The 20,787-nt window shown below is 41.0% G+C and overlaps 1 protein-coding gene and 1 pseudogene across 3 annotated transcripts in view; both read left to right on the forward strand.

Annotated features, from left to right (window-relative positions):
* The window catches only part of LOC110530477 (acid-sensing ion channel 1C), a 165,838-nt gene that overhangs the window by 103,843 nt on the left and 41,208 nt on the right, over positions 1-20,787 (forward strand). The window lies entirely within an intron of this gene.
* Positions 3,298-4,011, forward strand: LOC149982106 (acid-sensing ion channel 3 pseudogene; annotated as a pseudogene).

A 20,787-nucleotide genomic window follows, 5' to 3' on the forward strand; every position in this document is an offset into this window, starting at 1 on the left:
ATGTGCGAGCCTACAAACCTGACTCAGTTACACTCTGTTACACTCAGTTCCACGTATTGTGGAAAGCTTGTGGAAGGCTACCCAAAACGTTTGACCCAAGTTAAACAATTTGAAGGCAATGCTACCAAATACTAATTGAGTTTATGTTTACTTCTGACCCACTGGGAATGTGATGAAAGAAATTAAAGCTGAAATAAATAATTCTTGCTACTATTATTCTGACATTTCACATTCTTAAAATAAAGTGGAGATCCTAACTGGCCTAAACCAGGGAATCTTTACTGGGATTAAATGTATTTGGCTAAGGTGTATGTAAACTCTCGTCTTCAACTGCAACTGGAAATACAGACATGCACTTGTCGGTCAAAGACAATTAAAAAAAAAAAGGTAGGAGCGTGGATCAGAAAACCAGTCAGTATCTGGTGTGACCACCACTGGCCTCATGCAGCGCGACACATCTCCTTCGCATAGAATTGATCAGGCTGTTGATTGTGACCTGTTCATTGTTGTCCCACTCCTCTTCAATGGCTGTGGGAAGTTGCTGGAAATTCATAGGAACTGTACATGTCAATCCAGAGCATGCCAAAAAATGCTCAATGGGTGACATGTCTGGTGAGTATGCAGGCCATGGAAGAACTGGGACATTTTCAGGTTCCAGGAATTGTGTGCAGGTCCTTGCGACATAGAGCCGTGCGTTATCATGCTGAATCATGAGGAGTTTGTGGCGGATGAATGGCACGACAATGGGCCTCAAGATCTCGTCACGGTAACTCTGTACATTCAAATTACCATCGATAAAATGCAATTGTGTTCATTGCCTGCCCAAACCATAACCCCACCTCCACCATGTGGCACTCTGTTTACAACGTTGACATCAGCAAACTGCTTGCCCACATGACGCCATCTTCCATCTGCCACGTACAGTTGAAACCAGGATTAATCCGTGAAGGGCACACTTCTCCAGCATGCCAGTGGCCATCAAAAGTGAGCATTTGCCCACTGAAGTTGGTTATGACGCCAAACTGCGGTCAGGTCAAGACCCTTGTGAGAACAACAAGCACTCAGATGAGCTTCCCTGAGACTGTTTCTGACAGTTTGTGCAGAAAATATTTGGTTGTGCAAACCCAGAGTTTCATCAGCTATCTGGGTGGCTGGCCTCAGGTGATCCCACAGGTGAAGAAGCTGGATGTGGAGGTCCTGGGCTGGCGTGGTTACACATGGTCTGCGGTTATGTGCCCGGTTGGACGTACTACCAAATTCTCTAAAACAAAGTTTGTAGAGAAATTAATATTGCATTCTCTGGCAACAGCTCTGGTAGACATTCCTGCAGTTTTTATGCCAATTGCACGATCCCTCATAACTTGTGACTTCTGTGGCATTGCTCTGTGTGACAAAACTGCACATTTTATAGTGGCCTTTTATTGTCCCCAGAACAACGTGCACATGTGTAATGATCATGCTGTTTAATCAGCTTCTTCATATGCCACACCTGTCAGGTGGATGTAAATGCTCACTAAAAGGGATGTACAGATGTGTGCACAACATTTGAGAGAAACTAGCTTTGTGTGCATATGGAACATGTCTGGGATCTTTTATTTCAACCAATGAAACATGTGACCAACACTTTACATGTTGCATTTATATTTTTGTTCATTTTACTTACTGTTTTATAGGCCATCTTCACTGTTATGTTTTTACTAGAGTATTTACAGTGTTATTACATAGGCATAAGAGCAACTCAGTGTAAACATGTCACTCAAAATCATATACTATAATTTCTGGGTTCACAACAGCGTTGTGATTGGAACCCTGATAACCCTCACCTAAACCTTAATTCAGTTACAACCACTTTTCTTACAAACTCTATGGTCTGTGCTGCCAGCCCAAGGTGGAATGGGATTTATTTTCTGACTATTGTAAAGATAGTGTTCACAGCCACCCTCCTGCACAGTCCTGTCTGTTCCCTGCGTTGGGACAAAGGGAACAGAGATCATTCTAAGCCCTTCCCCACTGTTGAAATTCTCCACAGGAAATTCACTTCCCAACAGTGGCTGTAAAACCAACTCAAACATTGGCTCTTCAAATACAAGAGTATATTTGATATAGTTCACCTAGCTCTTTGACCAAATTCTCTTGCCCACCTATGATCTACATCACACTGAATTACAATTCTAAACATAATAATAATAATAAAGATTGAACACGTCTATATATAGTTATGTTTGCTAAAACATAAAGCTCATAAACAATTTGATAGCGCTCTTCAGTAACCTAGACATTTCTTTAACCTGAAAATCTGCCCTAGCATGTCTGCACCAGATCAAATTTTGAATGGGAACAGATGCCTATGATAATGGCCTTGGCCAGGCTTGCATCACATCGGCCTAGTCCCCATAATACCTTAGTCCTCATTAATTATGTATGTTGTAGGGAGGCTGCAGAATAAGACACACTGTAAACTGCTGAGCAAAGTTAAGGGTCCAGCTCCCTCTAGTTGACGTTTTGGTTTTGGAAAAGCATACAGGCGATGCAGACATGTTTTTTCATTAGATTGTGGAACAGCCTTAAAGTCATTGGATGGAACTGGTTTGCTAGATGAGTCAGGCCAGACAGAATCATTGAAGAAACAAAACAATCTAAAAATATTTTAATGATACATTTATACAAATATTGATACCTAACTTCTCCTGTATTCTGTAGCATAGTACCGTTATGCTGCCAGTGAAAATATGAATTCCAGTGTCTGTCTATTCAATAACATTATAACTACATGCTGATCATGACCTTGTAGCCACATCATGCAGAGAACATTGAGATCCAAAGACGTTTCTTTACATTTCTTCTAGGCATATAGCACTTTCTTATATGTGCCGCCTGTGAATTTCTAGTCCCGTATCTCCTATAATTCAATTCAATGTGCGTCATTGCTGTGGTGTCTGTGTCTCTGATTGAACCCTCTGCCCCACCCAGCCCTATGTCTCATATCCTAATGAAACACTATATCCTGCTCTTCAATGTGCCCTCTAAGATCTCGCAAAGGATTGGTTGATTCAGCAATCCATTTCTCCTTTCCTGCTTCTGATGATAACCCACCCCTTGTTCTCCCTTGGGTGCTGGGGAAACTGGACCCTTCCTGGTTCTATTGCCTTCGCCCCTTTTACTTTTGGACAACCTCCCTGCCACCAACGGTCTCTCTGAGCTTCACAGGAGCACCAGGAGTTTGTGTACATTAGCAGAAGTTGGAGTTGAATGGAACTGTCTTTTAGAGCTTTCCCAGGCCAACAGAGCAGACATTGTGGTTGTGAAGGAACTCCTACATTCAAATCAAAAATCAAATCAAATTCGCTACTTGATTTAGGAGGATGGGTTCCCCGACAGAGGAAGAAGAGCAGCCCCGGGGGCCCTCTGACATCACGGTGTTCGGGGCCAACTGCACTCTCCACGGCCTCAGCCACATCTTCCTTCCCGGTGGGGTGACCATCCGGCGTCTTCTCTGGTCCATCGCGTTCACCAGCTCCCTGTCTTCCTTCCTCTACCAGGTGGCAGGAATGGTGATGCTGTACTACCAGTACCCCCACGTCACCATCCTGGACGAGATGGACAGCCCTGTCATGCCCTTCCCAGCCATTACTCTCTGTAACTATAACAGCTTCCGTAAGTCCCAGATGACGAGGAACGACCTGTTCTGGATGGCCGGGATGCTCGGCGTGGAGCAGGGAGACTTTGATGACTTCCTGGCTGCACTGGGGACGCCCACAGACAACAGTAAGTTCTTCCCCAGCAAGACATTCAACATGCTGGAGTTTGTGCAGCGGACAAGTCACAACATAGACGAGATGCTGCTCGACTGCAAATACAGAGGGAGGGAGTGCGGTCCGGAGAACTTTACAACGGTAAGAACGGATGGATGGGGCAGTCTCAGAGGCAGTCTATGGGTATCAGCAGCTTCAACTGAAGGGGATCTGTCAGAGTAAAGTAGTAAGCACTGATCCACGGAGGACTATTGATCTTTCCGATACTCCAGAATTCCAGACAGAAAGAGCTACGAGCTATGACATTTCCAACAATGTTATAATATATCTAAATCAGGGATCTAATTGGGTACACTCAGTTATGAAATATATTAAAACCAGACAGATGCTGTCAATGAGTTGAAGAACTAAAGCCTTACCGAGCCTATGCACCCAGGCGATGGATTGTAATTAATTTTTTGAAAGAGGATCCTGTCTCTTGCTTAAGTTATGAATACATTTGAATATAAGGTAATATAATTGTGTTGGCACTTTTAAAGTCTGTAGGGGGTCTTTCTGTTTATTGTAGTAATTCAAGTAGTTTGTTGCTTCAAGAGATGGTTTTGAAGATATACCAGATGGTGAGTTTAATTCTAATTTAATTTATGTTTATGAATGATGTTTATGAATGTCAGGAGATTTAAATGAGGAGATTTATTGTGGCCAAGATTAATTTGGTTCTACGTCATTCCAGCTGTGTCCAAGGCAGTCATGAGAAGAGATACCCACCACACCTTAAGTTCAAGTTCAAGTTTTTTCTCGCACAGGATGCATATGGTATACACAGTGCAACGAAGTGTTTACTTGTGGGTTCCCTCTCAATAATGCTTCTACAATAAGAAAACACAAGAATAAAAAAAGTTAATGAGCTCAGTAGATGCAGACTACGTATTTGACAGTACAGTAATACCCTTTGGGGTAAATATGACTTAAACATTCAAAATATGTTAACAAATATGTTAAATATGTCTTCCTTTTCAAATTGTGGAGTAGATGATTAAAATTCACAAGCTGCTCATTAGGACTAAGCATTTGGCATTGTTGGAAAGCAATCCTGGCATGTTGATTAAAGGAATGTTGTACGTAGCTCTGGGGTGATTAAAATTCAGGTACAAGACAAAGTGTGAATTTTTCTGTCTCAGGCGTGAATATAAGGCGGGATTTGTATCTATCCCTAGTAGGCAATGCCAGTTCCTACGGTGTGATGCCAATCCCTATACGGTGCAATGCCAAACCACTTTCTTAAACAGTTGCCACAAGTTTTTGTCCCTCATTTTATTAACAAGGGTCATTTTTTCTTAGCAGTTGGGAATACTAGCCATTTCTAAAATTGTATCTGCTCTGAAATGTAAACTGTTAAGGTGTCAGATGGCCGGACCAAATCTCTTCTGAGCCCATTCATCATGCATTATGAAGCAAACATATGCTGATTTCCAGTACAGTAGAGGTTTCAATATATCACTGTTATTCTTTTGAAAAAGCCCATGGAAATCTTTTAATCATCTCGAAGGCTTTTTCAGCAGTAACTAAGACAAACACTCAGATATTTAAACAACTGTATCTTCGGAACGTAAAACATTTCAGGTACATTTTATGTTCACAAGTCTTTTACAACACAGCATTTTGATTTACAGTAAGCTGAGGAACATTTCTTTTCTCCAACATTTCACCTGTCATTTCTGTCTGGTTCAGTCTTTTTCTTTACCCACAACCCCCTGCAGAGGAGATAAAATCATGTCAGCAGAATTTGAATGGAACTTAATCGTCCTGCTGCGGAGACAGGGGAAGGATTGTATTTCGATGAAATGGGCCATTGATTTGAGTAATGAAAGCCTAGAACCAGGAGGAGTTTGTCATGCAGCGCAGTGTCTTTGTACAGCAGCAGAAGTGAAACTGAGAGGCAAATGACTTATCATAATTACATAGACGCCTCACCGTGGCCATTAAGGTTCTGTGTGGGGAGACAAAGGTCTAAATTGAAAAATGATGCCCCACTGTTAAACGTGTGCCGACACAGACTCCTCTAGTGTTCCATGCATTGTCACCATTCACATAGAAATAATAGGCAAGTATTTGAATCCATGTATAGTAAGTCCATTAAGACAGAGAATAAAAAATTGGGTTTTGTATGTATTGTAATGGAGCATTATTCTTTTCACTCCAAAAATAACTATAATGCTGTTTGTTGTTGCGCTAAATTAATTGAGATGAATACAGCACTTACCGTACTAAGCTAACTGAGGCATAGGGCCAGAAGTAGCAGGTTTTTATGTGTCTGTGGTTAGTCAGTGTGCTGACCTTGGCTTATCACATCCTCACAATATGAAGAGCAGATTTCATCTAAATGTCTGAAATTGGAGAAGCTGAGAAGGCCTAAGTATAGAGGAGCCTGATTAAAGATTCATGAAGATCTCTTCTCTCTGTCTCCGCCAGGTTCTGGCTGCATGAATCCTCTCCTCCTCCTCCTCCTCTCCTTCTCCTCCTTCTCCCACTTCTCCTCTCCTTCCTCCTTCTCTTCTCCTCTCCCCCTCTGCTCTTCCTTCTCCTCTCCACCTACTCCTCTTTCTCCTCCATCTAATCTCCTACTCATTTTTCCTCCTCTCCTCTATCTCATCTCACCTCCTTCTCCTCCTTCTCATCCTTCCATCCTCTCCTACTCCTTTCTCATCCTCTCCTTGTCCTTCTCCTCCTCTCCTTCTCATTTCTCGTCCTCTCCTCCTCCTCTTCCTCCTCCTCTCCTCTGCCTGATGATCTGACAGTAGTGGGGAGATACAGTAAGAGGTGATTGAATTCAGATGACTCCTCTAACGTGCATCATGGAGCTAAGGTTAAAGGGACAATTCATCTTAGCTCTGCCACTGTATACAGTCATTATTATATAAACAACATTATGTTTTGTCCTAAACATTAGAAATCTCCTCAACCCAACCTAGAACAAGCGCATTTCACTGGTAGAATCAGGAAGTTTCAACTACCTATTTATTTGTCTGCTCATAGTAACACAAGGTTCCGTCAATCATTGTGAATGGACAATGCACGATGAGGCCAGAGGAGGAATCACCACCCAACATGTCACCTTTAGGCCAATATGATTTTAAGACTGAAACCGAGCTCATTATTTATCTTATGTGCGTATCTGTTGTATGGTTGTCACTTTTTTTAATATTGATTTTGTTGTTGAAACGTGACTGCACAACAAAGTTCCCAATTGGGACAATAAAGATATTGATTGATTGATATACATATCCAGTCAAAAGTTTGGACACCTACTCATTCAAGGTTTTTTTTGTGTGACTATTTTCTACATTGTAGAATAATAGTGAAGACATAAAAAGTGTTAAACAAATCTAAATATATTTCATATTTGAGATTCTTCAAAGTTCCCACCCTTTGCCTTGATGACAGCTTTGCACACTCTTTGCATTCTCTCAACCAACTTCCCCTGGAATGCTTTTCCAGCAGTCTTGAAGGAGTTCGCACATGTGCTGAACACTTGTTGGCTGCTTCCCTTCACTCTGTGGTCCAACACATCCCAAACCATCTCAATTGGGTTGAGGTCGGGTGATTGTGGAAGCCAGGTCATCTTATGCAGCACTCCATCACTCTCCTTCTTGGTCAAATAGCCCTTACACAGCCAGGAGGTGTGTTGGATAATTGTCCTGTTGAAAAACAAATGATAGTCCAACTAAGTGCAAACCAGATTGGATGGCTTATTGCCGCAGCATGCTGTGGTAGCCATGCTGGTTCTGTGTGCCTTGAATTCTAAATAAATCAGACATTCTCACCAGCAAAGCACCCCCACACCATCACACCTCCTCCTCTATGCTTCACGGTGGGAACCACACACGAGGAAATCAAAAGTTCACCTACTCTGCGTCTCACAAAGACACTCAAAAATCTTACATTTACTGTCCATTGTTTGTGTTTCTTGGCCTAAGCAAGTCTCTTCTTCTTATTGGTACCATTTAGTAGTGGTTTCTCTGCAGTAATTTCACCATGAAGGCCTGATTCATGCAGTCTCATCTGAACAGTTGATGTTGAGATGTGTCTGTTACTTGAACTCTGTGAAGCATGACCAGGTCCTGCCGTATAGATCCCTCACCTTCCTCATGATCATTGATGCCCCACAAGGTGAGATCTTTCATGGAGCCCCAGACCGAGGGTGATTGACCGTCATCTTGAACTTCTTCCAATTTCTAATATTTGCGCCAACAGTTGTTGCCTTCTCACCAAGCTGCTTGCCTATTGTCCTGTAGCCCATCCCAGCCTTGTGCAGGTCTACAATTTTATCCCTGATGTCCTTACACAGCTCACTGGTCTTGGCCATTGTGGAGAGGTTGGCGTCTGTTTGATTGAGTGTGTGGACAGGTGTCTTTTATACAGGTAACGAGTTCAAACAGGTGCAGTTACAGTTTTTTTCGATTGCTAAACGACAGTGGGCACAACTGGAGTCACATGTGCAAAACTCTAACTACAGTCTGCACTACCAACAGTCACCTGAGCTAAACAGTTCACATCACCTGCAAAACTCATTCCAAGCAACACAACTCTTAACACATGGCTCAAAACACGCTCAGTGCAGCCAAACACTATGCACAACCCTCACTGAGATAACACACACTGTCACTCAGAACACACTGAGAGTAAAAACACTAGCATCAAACACCAATACAGAAAATACAAACTTTTCATCTTTACAGTTTGAACAATTTCAGACTTCATACAAAGTAATATTTTCTTCAAAGAAAAGAGTGACATTCTTTCACATGATTTATTAAAATTTTTAGAACATAACAATTCTTTAAGGTAAATGAAAATTAGCAGTTTGCTTCAATAGTCTGTAGTAATTTACGGAATTACAGTAATGAGAAAAAAAAGGTAGAAACTAAAAGTACATACTGTAATTAGAACAAATAATTGAGGGGCTAATACTGCCTCTCTCTAGCATCAGGCCACAGGTTTTCTTCAACATCACATCTAATGTTTTCTCTTGCCATGCACCTGGGGAAGAACCTTCTGGGGTGCCTTATCCATCTCTGGCAGTCCTCTGGACTCGTGTCCTCACATCCGGCACGCATGGCTTCCAAAAGAGACATTTGGTCATGTGGGTGGTGACCAAACACTTTCCACCTCCAGGCAGAGAAAAACTCCTCTATTGGGTTGAGGAAAGGTGAATATGCAGGCAGGTACAAAACCATAAATCTGTGATGTGCTGCAAACCAATCTGTGACAGCTGCAGAGTGGTGAAAAGCAACGTTATCGCAAACTATGACAAAAACTTGTGGGTTTCTTACTGGCTCCCCCTGATCTGCTGGCACTAGCTGAGCATAGAGCTGTTCTAGGAAAGCTATAAGCCTTTCTGTGTTGTATGGGCCAATGAGTGGTGTGTTGAGAAGCAAACCATCATTGGCCATTGCAGCACACATGGTGATATTTCCCCCCCTTTGGGCTGGAACCTCCACAGTGGCCCTATAACATTCCTTCCTCTGCGCCGTGTTTTGGCAAAGTTAAATCCAGCTTCATCGATAAATACAAAATGAATGTGGTCTTTCCAGTGCTTCCACCTCCATTACTCTCTGAAAAACAGTAAGTGCACAGTTTTACTGTAGAAATGCTAGTGTTTTTTTTACTGTAAATATTTTGTATAGCTGTGTACGTAACCTCAGACGTCTTACCTGGACATATTGGTATCTTTGCTCTTTTACCCGTTCACTGTTTCTCTCGAACGGTACAGTGTATAACTGTTTCATTGTAACTTGGTGTTTCTTTAGGACTCGAGCAATAGTTGTTGTGCTGACAGAATTAACATTTTCAAATATATCATTATCAGCCAGCACTCTATCTTGAATAGAGTTTTATTGCATTGCATTGTTGACAACAACCATGTCAACAATAGCATTTTCCTGCGCATCTGAAAATATTTTTCCTCTTCCCACTGTTGGGGGCAGCCTTTGGGTCCTGTTGTAAAAATATATTTTACAGTCAAACTTACTGTAATATATATATGTGTAAATATTCTATAATTGCAATACAAAATAGATTCCTGTAATGTTTTCATTTACTGTAAGGATGTAACTCTCACCTGTTTGCATGATGGAAAATTCGCATTACAGATGCCACTGTGGATCTTTGCAGATTGGGTTGCACCCTCAACCCTGCCTCTCTCAATGAGAGACCATGGTTCACGACATGGTCTATAAGTGTAGCCCTTATTTAATCTGAAATAACAGCTCTTTGTCTTCTTTGTCTTCCTCCACACATCCGCCCTCTCCCTGCCACCTTTCTCCCTCCACGAACCCATCTTCCTTGTTCCATTTCCAAAATGAGTCTTTCTGAGCTCTCTCTCTCTATATATATAAATATATATATATATATACTGTATATGTGTGTGTTCACTAACAAGTCTAAAACAAGACACCTGCTTAGCCTTTCAGCTGAAATTGCAATCAGCAGTGTTTGAAAGGCACAAGGCTGAAATCTATTCCGTTTTGAATGTGTGGTTCACAGTTTTGACAGCAGTGTGTTAGCATTTGAACAAAGTGCTGTAAATCCACAGTGTTGTGCAGGTTGTGGTTAAAGTCATGGGATAAGTGTGTAGAGTTTTGAAAACTGTGTTCAAGCAATGAAAAACGAACTAGAGTTTGGTCCACATGAACTGCTGCTGTGCAGACTGTAGTTAGAGTTTTGCACATGTGACTCCAGTTGTGTCCACTGTCGTTTAGCAATAAAAAAAAACTGTAATACAGGTAATGAGTGGAGAACATGAGGGCTTCTTAAAGAAAAACTAACAGGTCTGTGAGAGACGGAATTCTTACTGGTTGGTAAGTGATCAAATACTAATGTCATGCAATAAAATGCAAATGAATTACTTAAAAATCATACAATGTGATTATCTGGATTTTTGTTTTAGATTCTGTTTCTCACAGTTGAAGTGTACCTATTATAAAAATTACAGACCTCTACATGCTTTGGAAGTAGGAAAACCTGCAAAATCGGCAGTGTATCAAATACTTGTTCTCCCCATTGTGTATATACTGTATATATATATATATATATATATATATATATATATATATATATATATATATATATATATACAGTTGTCCCAGTTGTCCTAATATTGCTATATTTCTTTATTCCATTCTTTTACTTTTAGATTTGTGTGTATTTTTGTGTATTGTTTGATATTACTGTACTGTTGGAGCTAGGCACACAAGTATTTCTCGACATCAGCAATAACATATGCTAAATATGTGTATGCAACCAATAAAATGTGATAAAAATGTGCATGCATACATTTTCACATTATTAAAAAAACATGTTTTTTTTTAGCTTTAACTCTGCGTTGTGGGAAAAGAACCTGTAAGTAAACATTTCACTGTTGTTTACGAAGCATGTGACAAATACATTTGATATGGGTGTGTGTGTGTGTGTGTGTGTGTGTGTGTGTGTGTGTGTGAGTGTGTGTGTGTATGTGTGTGTATGTGTATGTGTATGTGTATGTGTGTGTGTGTGTGTGTGTGTGTGTGTGTGTGTGTGTGTGTGTGTGTGTGTGTGTGTGTGTGTGTGAGAGAGAGAGAAAGAAAGAGAGAGAGAGGAAGCATGAGCCATGTCACAGCATGACTACAGCAGTTGGGGAAACGGCAGATGTTTCCGTTAATGAGTTAGATGTTGGTGCGATAATATTGAGGAGTCTGGGAGAGAAATATCAGGGCACCAGGAATAATTATTTCCTCTGCAAGTAGTGAAGGAATGTTTCTGGGTGCAGGAATTCACTGGAGAAGAAACAGTATCAAGTAGAAAGATGCTGGCAGATGGCAGATATGTATCTCAGCCAAGAGCTAAATATACATGTGTTACCGTATTAAGTACAAACACTTCAATGGGATTGTCTCTCCCTGGACTTTGTTGTAGTCATTATTAGAGAAACTAAAATATATCCTACTGCCTGGTTTTACAAATGTGAATCTGTGACTTATTTTTGGTGTCATGTACATTTTCCTGTAATGCCACAGTAAGCATTTTATATCTGCAGCAAAGGTGTGTTTGTGTTTTGTATAGTACGTGTGCGTGCGCGCGTTCAGGTGTGTACATATCCTTTCCGATAGGTCTTATTAAGCATTCCATCTTAAATTAAGCAAAAAGATTGCATGAGTCTCCAAACATTTAAACAGAGACGTTTGTAGATCGGCCCAAAGTAAATTTCATAACCCCTTATTTAATTATCAAAGTGAACCTATCTCACGCTGCCCACTCATTGTATCACATAGCGGCTGTCTTCCAGACCTGGGTTCAAATACTATTTGAAGCATTTTCAAATACTTTATCAGGGCATGATTTACTTGGCTGGCACAATGGATCCAATAGAATATTCACAACACAATAAATCCCTCCAATCTGGCCCTCTAGGCAGGCTAAAGCGAACATTAACAGTATTTAAAAGACTTCAAATAGTATTTAAACTCAGATCTGCTATCTTCTGAGGTGGAGTTTGATGGATAGGCTCATTAATACTCAGAGACATCTGTATTCGGCTCAACCTGACTCACAAGTCTGAAGCAGGGAGCGAGAACCCTGATCACATAAATCAGCCTGGCTGTCAGTGAATACATGCTGTGCTCAGGCTGAAGTTGGCGTTGCGTAATGTCATCGCTATCAAACGTTGGGTTTGCACATCAGTGTACCAACAATGTGCCAAGATGGTGGGTAAATACACTAATGCATTTTTCTGTAATCGATTATTTTGTGTGGTCTGATGGATGTTTCCAAACCGTCGACGTCTCAAGTTGTCACTTTCTTGAGGATAAGGATAACTTTTAAAATGCCTTCGGGTGGATTTTTTGCAGCGTTGCAGCGTCTGTGTCCCCCAGACGGTCCTTGTGCCCCAGCAACTCCAAATATGCTATTCATTCACTTCTTGCAATATAGCGAGCTACCTTCATTTACTGTTGGGCTGCCTCGGGGAGGAGGAGGGGGGGGGGGGGGGGACACCAGGGTGGCAGACAGAGAGAAATCACAGTCTACTTGAACAGAGCAATACTAAATTGAGGCATGAAAGCCAAAGGAACTGAATAATATCAAGAAATGCTATAGATGGAAGGAAAGTAGTGTGGAAACCACCAAAAACAATTAGGCAGCAACAAATTCAACCCCTTTCAGACAACTTCGTGGACGAAACGTTTCACTGTAATAGTGAAGCTGTAAACTTGGCAGTAGAAAACCTAAAAACAGTATATTTGAATTCTCAACTTCCCTATAAAATCAAAAAATGTCAAGCAGAAACTTAAGAAAAATGAACAACAATGACAAATGGTTTGATGAAGAATGCAAAAACCTAAGAAAGAAATTGAGAAACCTATCCAACCAAAAACATAGAGACCCAGAAAACCTGAGCCTATGCCTTTTTTATGGTGAATCACTAAAACAATACAGAAATACACTACAGAAATCAGCTGAAGAAGAAGAATCCATAGACTCTAACCACTTCTGGGAAAGAGTTAGCTATCCAAAATGGAGATGTATGGATAAACCACTTCTCCAATCTTTTTGGCCCTAGAACAAAGAACAAACTGCAAAAACATAAACATGATCAAATACAAATCTTAGAATGAACTATTTAAGACTACCAGAACCCACTGGATTCTCCAATTACGTTGAATGAACTACAAGACAAAATGCAAAAACTACAACCCAAAAAGGCCTGTGGTGTTGAAGGTATCCTAAATGAAATGATAAAATATACAGACCTCAAATTCCAATTGGCTACACTTAAGCTCTTTTACATCATCCTCAGATCTGGCATCTTCCCCAATAATTGGAACTAAGGACTGATCACCCCAACACACAAAAGTGGAGACAAATTTGACCCCAATAACTACCTTGGATATGCGTCAACAGCAACCTTGGGAAAATCCTCTGCATTATCATTAGCGTGCTCATACACTCAAACAATGTACTGAGCAAATGTCAAATTGGCATTTTACCAAATTACCGTACGACAGACCACGTATTCACCCTGCACACCCTAATTGACAAACAAACAAACCAAAACAAAGGCAGTCTTCTCATGCTTTGCTTATTTCAAAAAGCTTTTGACTAAATTTGGCATGAGTGTCTACTATACAAATGGATGCAAAGTGGTGTTGGGGAAAAACATTATAAAATCCATATACACAAATCAAATCAAATTTTATTGGTCACATACACGTTTAGCAGATGTTACTGTGTGTGTAACAAAATGCTTGTGATTCTAGCTCTGATAGTGCAGTGAAATCTAACAAATAATATCTAACAATTTCACAACATATACCCAGAGCATTGGGCCAGTAACTAAAAGGCTACTGGACCGAATCCTGAGCCAATAAGGTAAAAATCTGTCATTCTGCCCCTGAGCAAGGCACTGTTCCCAGGAACCCAACGATGTGGATGTTGATTAAGGCAGCCCCCCACACCTCTCTGATTCAGTGTGGTTGGGTTAAATGTGGAAGACACATTTCAGTTGAAGGCATTCAGTTATACAACTGACTAGGTATCCCCCTTTCCCTTTCCCTTCAAATACACACAAATCTAAGTAAAGGAATGGAATTAAGAATATATAAATATATGGACGAGCAATGTCAGAGCGGCATAGACTAAGATACAGTTGAATTGAATAGATTACAGTATATGAGGTGAGTAACGCAAAATATGTAAACATAATTAAAGTGACTAGTGTTTAATTTAAAGTGGCCAGTGATTTCAAGTCTATGTACAGTATATAGGCTATTTAACAGTCTGATGGCCTTGAGATAGAAGCTGTTTTTCAGTCTCTCTGTCCTAGCTTTGATGCACCTCTAATGACCTTGCTTTCTGGTTGATAGAGGGGTGAACAGGCAGTGGCTCGGGTGGTTGTTGTCCTTGATGATCTTTTTGGCCTTCCTGTGACATCGGGTGGTGTAGGTGTCCTGGAGGGCAGGTAGTTTGCCCCCGGTGATGTGTTGTGCAAAGTCCAATGAAGTTCTTGGAGTGCCATCGTTGTATCTACTTGAGGGGGGATATACACGGCTGTAACTATAACTGAAGAGAATTCTCTTGGGAGATAATACAGTAGGCATTTGATTGTGAGGTATTCTATGTCGGGTGAATAAAAGGACTTGAGTTCCTGTATGTTATCACAATCACACCATGAGTCGTTAATCATGAAACATACACCCCCGGCCTTCCTCTTCCTGGAGAGATATTTATTCCTGTCTGTGCGATAAACTGAGAACCGAACTGGCTGGACGTACTCAGACAGTATATCCTGAGAGAGCCATGTTTCCGTGAAACAGAGTATGTTACAATCCCTGATGTCGCTCTGGAAAGAAATCCTTGCCCTAAGCTTGTCAACTTTATTATCCAGAGGCTGAACATTAGCAAGTAATATACTCGAAAGTGGTGGGTGGTGTGCACGCCTCCTATGTCGGACCAGAAGACCACTCTGAGTACCTTACACACAAATGTGCAGTTAAAATGTGCAAAAAACACACACGTTTCTTTCCACAGGTCCAGCTTAAGCCCCACTCCCTTCAACATATATGTCAACAAATTGGCGAGGACACTAGAACAGTCTGCAGCACCCGGCCTCACCCTACTAGAATCTGAAGTCAAATGTCTACTGTTTGCTGATGACCTGGTGCTTCAAGGAGGGCCTACAGCAGCATCTAGATCTTCTGCACAGATTCTGTCAGACCTGGGTCCTGTCAGTAATTCTCAGTAAGACAAAACTAATGGTGTTCCAAAAAAGGTCCAGTTGTCAGGACCACAAATACAAATTCCATCTAGACACCGTTGCCCTAGAGCACACAAAAAACTATACATACCTCAGCCTAAACATCGGGGCACAGGTAACATGCACAAAGATGTGAACGATCTGAGAGACAAAGCAGAAGGCCCTTCTATGCCATCAAAAGGAACATAAAATTCAACATACTAATTAGGATCTGGCAAAAAATACTTGAATCAGTTATAGAACCCTATAACAGTTATTGCCCTTTATGGTTGTGAGGTCTGGGGCAAACACCAAATTGTACAATGTAAAACACCAAATAATGCATGCAGAGTAGAATTAGGCCAATATCCGCTAATTATCAAAATCCAGAAATTAACCGTTAAATTCTACAACCACCTAAAAGAAAGCAATTCCCAAACATTCCATAACAAAGCCATCACCTACAGAGACATGAACCTGGAGAAGAGTCCTCTAAGCAAGCTGGTCCTGGGAATCTGTTCACAAACACAAAAAGACCGCACAGAGCCACAGGACAACAACACAATTAGACACAACCAAATCATGAGATAACAAAAAGATAATAACTTGACACATTGGAAAGAATCAACAACAAAAATAGCGCAAACTAGAAGCTATTTGGCCCTGAACAGAGAGTACACAGTGGCAGAATACCTGACCACTGTGACTGACCCAAACTTTAAGGAAAGCTTTGACTATGTACAGACTCAGCGAGCATAGCCTTGCTATTGAGAAAGGCCGTCGTAGGCAGACCTGGCTCTCAAGAGAAGGCAGGCTATGTGCACACTGCCCACAAAATGAGGTGGAAACTGAGCTGCACTTCCCAACCTCCTGCCAAATGTATGACCATATTAGAGAAACATATTTCCATCAGATTACACAGACCCACAAAGAATACGAAAACGTTTGATAAACTCCCATATCTATTGGTGAAATACCACAGTGTGCCATCACAGCAGAAAGATTTATTTTCCCTTTTGTATTTTAACTATTTGCACATAATCTGATTTTTTTAAATGTGAGAGAGAGAGAGAGAGAGAGAGAAAGAGAGAGAGAGAGAGAGAGAGAGAGAGAGAGAGATACAGTAGTAGTCCCAGTAAGAGAAGTGGGACGGAGGCTTAGGCCTGACAGGCACATGGTGACTCAGCAATGCTGGGAGCTCAGCCAGCAGCCCAGCCGTCCAGGAAACTACAAACTACAAACTACAACTGGAAACAGGCATTAAGTGAGATGAAGGACAGAATAGAGTGAAGGAGTCTAAGGATTATAAGGCTGTGATGTCAACAGCATACGAGAAGGAGAAGGGATGGGTACAAGCAGACAGGACTCAAGAGAGATAGAATGAAGACAAGGCCATAGAACTAGCGAGCTATGGTTACTCTAAGTGTAAGTGCAATGACTATGTGAGTGTGAGAGAGAGACAGAGACATCGAACACAGGTCAGAATGTGGAAGAGCTAGGTGACCAGACCATTTAACCTCATTATTTTGTAAGGTTAGACCCAAGGGTGAGTACATTCATCCATAACAAATAGCAGTCACACCGCTATTTTATCATATTAGATAGATTATAGTTTTTATGAAGTTGGCTCAATATCCACTGTCTACCTTGTACATAATGTTTTCCTCAGATTATCATTGGGCAGAATCATCATTTGATATCAAATCACCTTTGATATAGAGTTACCTCTGTTATCTCTTCAGGTCAATATTTGGCTTTGGTTTCCCTCTAATGGAATCTCCGATCCATGCACAGCCTTGTAGCACCTTCCGTGGTATTGTGTATCTACTTCCCCGTAAATTGAGATTCCCCAAGGGGTTCCATGGCCTTGTACTGTGGGGAAGTGGGAGATCAGACAATGACCAGAAAGTTCACATTATTCCAAACCCACTTCCCCTAGTTTGGTCGCGTTGACTGATGAGGTACTTATAGTAACTTATGCTCTTTCAAATGCTTTACATTTAGATTAGGCAATGAAATAGTGTTAATGCACAGGTTTTGTGGTTACAAGTGCCTGTCGAATCATAACGGTATATTATTGGATTTTAAATAGCTACAGCATACTATGCACAAGGCAAGTGCTTAGTCCACTTGATTTTGTGTAGAATGAGCAAACTAGTTTTCAAAGTCAGATCTCAAGAAGAAACCTCATAAGTTGAATGTGAACAACCCAAACCCAATGCATTGGGATATATGAATGCACTACCGCACTACCACACCAGAAGGGGCTTGATCCATGTAATAGAGGATGTGTTGGAGAGGATGAGAGAATTCAAGGAATGAGGAATCTTTCAAAGTGTGACTGCAAGCTATGGACTAGTCTTTGACAGACAGAACATTTTCCACTGGTGAAACAAACCCTGGTTGAATCAATGTTGTGATGCCGTTGAATCAACATGTCTTTTTTTTTTTAACCCAACTTTTAACCTAAATCCAATGACATGGTGAAATGTTTTGTTGATTTCACGTTGAATTCAGGTTTGTTGACAACTCAATCAATTGTAAATCAAAACCAGATGTTGAACTGATGTCTGTGCCCAGTGGGTTATGTTTCCTTTAGATGAATGCTGCCTGCTGGGTGTGTGAAGGCAACTGCATCTGGTATGTATTGATATAGACTGCCTCTCCTCTGCTCTGCTCTGCTCGGGGCTCAGGCTCAGTTCACCCAGGGAATACACACAACACCCACTCAGGCAGAGATGTTGGCAATTTGATTTCAAAGAAGTAACGCTGCTGGCTGCTGACTCCTGGCCTCTTCTTACCTGAAAAAACCTCTCTCTGTCTGGGAGAGAGATCATTTTAGACTTGAGAGCAACGTAGTAATTATTTTGAATTGAGACCGCATTCCCCACTGAATAACTAAATAGGAGCTTTTTAAAAGATGACAGTTTTTGTTAAGTCTTCAAGAAGCTTTTAACAAATATGTTCTGCAGTGTAGATAGCTTCAAGTTAATCTTTCAAATAGCAACGGTTCCAAAAGAATGTTCTGTACGGTTGCATAAAATCCGCAACAATGTGAAATGTCCTCTTCCTTGAAATGTACTTGATTTTTCTGAGGTAGGATAGTTCAATATTCACCCTAACTGTACATTTTACATGAATAACATTACAGCAGGAAGTAGTCTTTGATGTGAATTTATTCTTGGTTTCCCTGCGTTCCATCTGTAGAATGTAGAGTGGATGTGTTGATCCCTCTCTTGGCCAGAGGAGGTTAGGTTAATTTAAAAACAGGCCACAAGATGTCCCTCTTCGACAAAAGAAGAGGCCAGAGTCACAATCTGCTAGGATGAATTGATGGGTTGATGGTAAATGATGGTACATGATGCACTTTCACAGTTTTTTGTTGTCTCTTTTTAATTGTTAGAACCCTATAAAACCCAGTAGTTAGGACAACATGTGAGATGTTTTTCTTTCTAGGTTTGCAGATTCATTTCCAATAAAATTTGTATTGAGGTTCAGACGGCAGACTATCATCAGAGAATGAATGAGTCCTAAACCACTTCTAGCAACATGACTGTATTATCCACACTTCACCTCCTCCATCTCCTTCCCTCCTTTCTCCATCCCCCCTCCCTCCCCCTCTCTCTCTCTCTCTCTCCCTCTCTCTCTCTCTCTCTCTCTCTCTCTCTCTCTCTTTCTCTATTTCTCTCTACCCTCCCCCTCCCTCTCTGTATTTTTGAGGTGTGTCTAATTGGTGCCAGCTAGGGAAGGATGTGATGTGTGAAGCAACTAGCATTCCTTCTCACTGGCCCTTGAAGGAGCTAGCTCTCTCCATACAGTCCAAACCATGTTCTGCTCCTCTGGCCTTTTAATGAGTCCTCTGGGTCTTCAAACCAACTGTACATGATCAGGGAGGATTCTGTCTGACACACGGCACAGGTATAGCTGAGGTTGAGTTACTCTCAAGGTGTGGACACAGTCCTGGAATTGAAATCACGCTGCTACTGAAGATGAAATGGTGTTAGATAGAACAAAGAAGGGTTCTATGGCTTGATTGGCTTCATATATGGCCCTAAATGCACCCTTACCTTTAGCATTGCAGACTTCAATGGAGTTTAATTTCTAACGTGAATCGGTTTACAAGGTAGTCTTCAAATTATGCATACTGTGTAAATGTTTAATTAAATGGTAATTTATTGTTAGATCCATTTGAAAAATGATAATGCAAATGTTTAGGCGATAGAAATGTATTTTCAATAGCTGGGGTAGCGGTTCCAATTTTAAAGAGCAGAAAAGTCATTAATGATTGCCCTTGAGCTGGTAATATTCATGAATAAAATTAACGCTGCCTTTGAGAAGATCTCATAACAGAAAAATCTCAGTTTGGATGACAGTCTCATCCGTAAAAAATATTTTTGAACATAAACACAGAATACAGTAAGTGTTTGGACCAATCTTTGACCAATCCACTTGCCAGCTATGGATAACAAACTCTTAACACATGATTTATAGTTAGAGAGAGAGAGAGATTAAGCTATGAAGACAATAGTCAATTGTTGACTGGAGAAAATGCAGAAATGAAAGTTGTGAAATCTTTATGGTATTTCAAGCATGTGGGAAAGACAGATATAAACATTTTGCAGATTATTAATGAAAGCAGTTGTTCACTGTTCATTTTTTTTAAAGATTCACCATAAAAACTGCAACTTGTAAAAGAAAATGCATCATGCAGGGTGGGAGCACCCTGTGAATCGCTCCATCTTTCACATTCAGTTTTATGCTACAGCCTGGATGTCTTTTCCCACAGTGAGGCTGAGGCAAGTGTCATTAAATGATATCACTGGGAAAAAAGACCCTTCTGGAAATGTCCAAGAGAGTTTGCTGAGAGTTTGCTTGTAGCTTGAGATATGGAAAGTTAAAATCCACTTGAATATCTGTACAAATTTTGAGATGCCACTTTGCTTATTAAGAAGTGCCTTGGCTTTGTGTGTTGGACTGAGCTGCAGGTATTTCACAACAATTGACTGTCTCATTCGTGCTTGTCCCCTCCTATACTCCCTGTTCACCCACGACTGCATGGCCAAGCAAGACTCCAACACCATTATTAAGTTTACTGACGACACAACGGTGGCCACCGACAATGATGAGACAGCCTGTAGGGAGGAGGTCAGAGACCTGGCAATGTGGTGCCAGAACAACAACCTCTCCCTTAATGTGAGTAAGACAAAGAAGATAATTGTGGACTACAGGAAAAGGAGGTTCGAATACGCCCCCATTCACATCGACAGG

This window comes from Oncorhynchus mykiss, chromosome 8 (genome assembly GCF_057628025.1).
Source record: "Oncorhynchus mykiss isolate SJ-2025 chromosome 8, ASM5762802v1, whole genome shotgun sequence".
In the NCBI taxonomy this organism is placed as follows: domain Eukaryota; kingdom Metazoa; phylum Chordata; class Actinopteri; order Salmoniformes; family Salmonidae; genus Oncorhynchus; species Oncorhynchus mykiss.